The sequence below is a fragment of the Hyperoodon ampullatus genome (assembly GCF_949752795.1).
Source record: "Hyperoodon ampullatus genome assembly, chromosome: 3".
Lineage (NCBI taxonomy): Eukaryota > Metazoa > Chordata > Mammalia > Artiodactyla > Ziphiidae > Hyperoodon > Hyperoodon ampullatus.
This window is the reverse complement of record NC_136916.1, coordinates 143564171-143569540: the sequence shown is the minus strand read 5'-3', so window position 1 is coordinate 143569540 and position 5370 is coordinate 143564171.

Genomic DNA, 5370 nt, shown 5'->3' with positions numbered 1-5370 from the left:
GACAACAGCTCTCGTTCTCCTTCCCCATTTCCACTATTTTTTTTTTTTTTTTAACGTTTCCCTTCAGGGATTCCCTGTCCCCACCAGGAATATTCAAACCAAAACACCCCAACTTGGCAGCTTTTTCTGTGGAGGACAGACGGCCGGCCAGACCTCTGAGCACATGGTGTCCTGACCACCCACCAGCTCCTCCAGCCCTGCCGGGCGCATGTGCCCCGGGGACTCCTGCCCCTCCCAGGCCTCTCCTCCCGGGCCACCCTCACCTCTGTTTGATAGACTTTGTGAATCTGTGGACTGCTCTACTTTAAGAAGATGACCAGTTTGGAGTAATCAGAATTATTCCCCCTTCTTTTTAAGGATTTTTTTTTTTCCCTGAAAGGCTATTTATCGCTCCTGTTGAAAGACCAGATCCTTGAAGAAGTTTGTGGTATAAAAGGAAGTGGGGACAGATTTGCAGCGCAGAATCTTTGGCCTGTTTCACTCCTGCTTCTCTCAGCCAGCCTTAGGGAGGGCCTCGTGACACTCGTGTGGTTTGTTGGGGGACAGCAGCAGTGAGGCGGTAGCCGCCAGGGGGTGGGAGGGGGCGGGACAAGGAGGGAGGGTAGGGTGGGGTGGAGGTTTTGTATTGAGGGCCAGTGATGATGTTTTGATATTTATTTCCTGCTACTGAAATTTGAATCTGAGTGAATTGTCCCTATTTCTGATGATGTCAGTATTGCAAAACCGACAGATTCATAAAGTAATGATCAAATCTTCCTTTCTTTCCGTGTGTATTTCTAAGAAATAGAGCCAACTGATTTTCTATGTAAATACCAAGAGCGGTTCACCTCATACTAAACCCACACCCCAGTGCAGACCCCTCCCCACCCTCGTCCCCCTCCCCTTCCAGCTGTCCTGGAACCTGTCCCCATTATGTGATCCAGCCCTGGTTCTGGCTGCGGTCCGCAGATCCCAGTGAAGGGTTTTGTGTGTTTAGGCCTCATTTCTTTGTCTTTTTCCTACTCTGTTCCTGGCATTTGCTGATTTCTAGTGTATACTCTGTAGTCTCAGTCCGTGTTTGATTCCATTCCATGGAGATAAAAAGTATGTTGTACATACTGCTGAAGAATTGTCTTGCAAGTTAAGGCTTCCCCTTTACTATAAGACTATAAATAAAAACTTATTTTATCCTTCTTGGTGGTGGTGTCTTCTTGCCCCGGCGGAGGCCAAGATATCTTGGTAGAGGGAAGCGCCCCCTGGAGGCCGCTGGGCCTGTGTGGGAGCCTGAGACAGGAGCCTGCAGGCTGGGAGCGACCATAAGCCAGAGTGGTTCCCTTTGTGCTCTAAGGGCTCAGTCCAGCCTGGGCAGGGGAGGGTGGCTAACCCGGTGGTGGTGACTTCGCTCATTGGATAGAAGCTTTTAAGGCTCCAACAGGGATGGGGTTACCCAGGGCAACATTTCTGGATCCAGTTCCTGCTAAATAAATGACCCTTGGGGAATTGGTAGCCCAGAGCTGTGAGTTTGGGTTTCTCCTGGTAACGAAACGTCCAGTCCAGGGGTGACTGGTATGCTCTAGGACTTTTCAGTTTCTAGAGAGTTCCGACATGGTAATAGGAGGCAGCAGTGCTGCCACGGGCTGGAAGTCAAGGAGGCTTCAACAGCATCCAGTTAACTCTACTTGGGCTAGGGACCAACACCGGCCTGAACTCATTTGACCTTGAAAGAAAGGATTTATGGCCAGAATACAGCTCAGCTTTGGTTTTCCTGTCTGGCTGACAGGAAATACTGCTGTTCCTAGTCCAAGGGAGGGAGAGAAGTCAAATCAGTTCTTTGATTTGTCACTCTTTAGAGTGGTGGTGCTGGGCCTCCTATCAATTGGACATCAAATCCATGGTATCTCGTTTTGGTTAATGGGAGTTGACGGGTGGTGGTGGATCATGTTTCCATAAGAGGCATTTTTTAAAAATATATTTTATTGAAGTATAATTGACTTAACAATGTGTTAATTTCTGCTGTACAGCAAGGTGACTCAGTTATATATATATATTTTTCATATATATAAGAGGCATTTTGTAACGTGATCAAACCAACCCCCCAAAACTATGATCACGATAAGGAAAACAAGGATGCTGGGAGAGAGCAGCGTCCCATTTATTAAAGTCATTCTTTCTAAGACGGAAAGAGACACGAATAAGGGGAGAAAAATGGGAATGAGAGGTCAGGTGATTTCCTAAGCCTTCAAAGTTAGTATGATTTCCTCCCCTTTCATTGCGCTTTACTACATCCCTTTGTATATCTGCACTTATTTGTAGATTCCATATTACACACAGTTGGCTTGGTCAGGCTGGGCATCAGAACCAAGCTGCAGCTGCGGCCGTGTTGGTGAGGAGATGGAGTGTGAAGCAAACGGTCGAGCCAGCCCTGGGGTAGGGGACGTCCCCGAGAGCCAGTCCCTGGCTCCAGGATATTGGCTGGACAAGGGGTTGAGTTTTAGGCTTCTCAAAATTTCAATAAACCAGTTGGAAGAAAAGGGCCACAACAGGATAGCTGATTCACCTGGGAAAATCCAAACCACCTGACTGACAAGTGGTGGAGAGGAGGCGGTGCCACTGGGAGCAACTGCCTGGAAAGGAGAACCAGGTAAGAGCAGCCGGGCTGGAGGTTGTGCTTGCTGAAGGGGACAGATGAAAGCCACAGCTGAGTTCCTTCGGGTACGCGTGTCTAGGAAGCCAGTGTATGTCCTCCACGTTCACCAAGGTTGGACCACGGTTCACTCAGGTTATTCTTTGTGGCTGGTTCTCGGCACTGCGCTCCAGACCGCCCTGGTGAGTTGCTTGGTCCTGTGAAAAGCCACCTCTTTCTCTTGCAGAGGTGAGCTTGATATTTTCCTTCCTTTACAGTTGCCCCAAGGTCAAGGGTATTAATGGCCCAGTTTTTTAAATTCTTGATACGCTAATCCCATCTGTAGAGTAGCTACCACTTCAGCAAAGAACTACCTCAGCTCACAGAGCTATCAACTCGGAAAGGTTTAAAAAACAAGACTAGAGTAGATGAGAGCCCTGAACTAGGGCTGAAGAGAGCGGAATTCGATTTCTAATAATAGAGTGTAGTGGGTTATGCCTGGGCTCTGAAGGCAGGTTGCCTGAGTTCAAAATCCCGGCTCTGTCGGTAGCTGGTAATCTCGGGCGAGTTACTTCTCTCAGCCTCAGTGTCCTCATCTATAAAATGAGGATAATAGTAGCTTTCACCACATGATGTGTCTGTGAGGACTAAAGGAAATAATGCTTATAATGCACTTGACCTCAGGACCAAGGGAGCACTCAGGTGCCAACTGTCGTCATCTACATAGAGCACGTGACCAGGGCTGAACCTGCAAGATGGAAAAATCCGGCTCCTGCGGCTGTCTCCAGACTGCATGAGGGTGGACTTCTGGGTATCTCACAAATGCTTCCCACCCCTGAGATGTGCCCTCCCTGTACAAGGCAGGGTGAATAAAGAGACGGCAGGGGACCCCAGAACTGGAGTGACACACTCCAGAGTTCAAAACCGGAGAATGTACCTTAGATCTTTTGTCAGCCGGAGTGAGACTGTCACCCCCTCCCTCTGCTACCCAGTGGCCTCTCTAAACTTTGGGCACTTGGTGCTCTGCCTGGCAGAATTGTTCAGAAGCCCCCGTGATGTTGTTACTTAAAGTGGATCTTTGGCCATGCCCTGGGGGTGCTTGTTAAGAGGATTCCTGGGCTCGAGCTCTGACCTGCAGCATACCACGGCCCACCAGCCAGAGTCGGGCTGTTTAACAAGCTCTCCCAGGTGGTTCTCATGCACTCAGGTTTGACTCCCAACAGCAAAGTAACCCAGGGAACAAAAGGAAGCTCTTGGGGAAAGTGAGTCACAGCTGAATTAGCCAGGTGGGTCTGAGAGCGGGCTCTTTAAGGCTGCACTCGGGGAAAGGGGGCGGAGAGGGGCTTGTTAAACAGTCCTATTAATAGGACTGCCTCGAGGGTGTTTCCCTTCTCCCCGTGGGTCTCCAACGCTAGTGAGGGCTGCCCCGCCACCTGTTTTTGAAGCCCTAAGCAAGGGTGATACCGTGGGGCAGCACCCATTTTTATGCCACACACTGGCTGGCCTCTGTCACCAGGCAGGTTTATAAGCCAGCCAGAGCAAGGCTATCTCTCAGGCCTGTTTGCCGGGCTCTGTTCTGGACAGCCTCCGGGAACATGAAACTAGAGCTTTTCTTTGCTCAAAACAGTTTCTCTAGCCTGAGGAGGAAACCCAGTTAGGGAGAAGGAGTTTAGCAGCCTCTACATTTGGATGCACCGAAAAACCATGGAAAAACCATGGTAGGAACTAGGACCCTTCTGAAGCACTGCTGAATCATGAACGGGCAAAGACAGTGTCCTTCACTTGTGGGGTTCGATAGTTTGGGGTTTACTAAGGCACGGGCTTAATTAATACATCCCCACACTTGCCGTGAGAAGGGGATAAACAAAAATATTTTCTAGTTCATTTCTCAGGTAGAGGATCAAATTGGCCAAATACTCATTCCTGGACCGGGTTTGAGAAGCAGGCTTAGCTGTGCGCAGGACTAATGGCACCGGGCCCTGCTCGAGTTCTGGAGGCTCTCCCAGCAAACACCATCACCCAGCCGGTAAGTGTTGTCCTTGCTCCGTTAGGGTCAAGGGGGGGACAGGGAGCCCGAAAGCTTCAGAACCAGTGCCTGGGTGGTTTAGGTCACAGGCTCTGAGCCCACCCATCTGGACTGGCTCTGGGTGACACTGCCGTGGTTTCCTGAGGCATGAGGACAGCAGTAGCACAAAGTGCCATTGTGAGGTGTAAAGGCATAAGTTGGAAAGCCTGGCACTTTGGAAGGACTCACATGTTAACAATTCTTAGGTCTATCCGCCGGCATGGGTCCTGGCCACGCAAACGTTTGAGTTTTGTTGAAATATGGAGTGAATAAACCCTATCCTTCAGTGTGTTCAAATCCTCACAAGAAAGGAGCAGTAAATATATGTTGAATACCAAAGGGTGAGGTGACGAACAGGCTTTGCTTGACTTCTGAAGGGATTCCAGCAAGACATCATCTGTTACCATTTGAAAATGTATCAACTTAGGAAATGAAACACATGGAGTCATCAACGGCTCGGAGGTGGCAGGGACAGACCCGGGGCTGAAGGACACTGGCCAGCGGCTTTGGACCAAAAGGCCACAGCAAGGCCAGCCAGCTGAGAGGAGGAATGTCACATCCATAGCAGGCTAGTGGGAGACTTCAGGTACGGGAACTGGTTCAAATGACTTGACTGTTTCCCAACCAGGTAGTAAGTCCAGGGCCCTCTCCTTTGCAGAGAGCTGCCGTGAACGGTTCGACAGGCCTTTCCATCTGGGAGCTC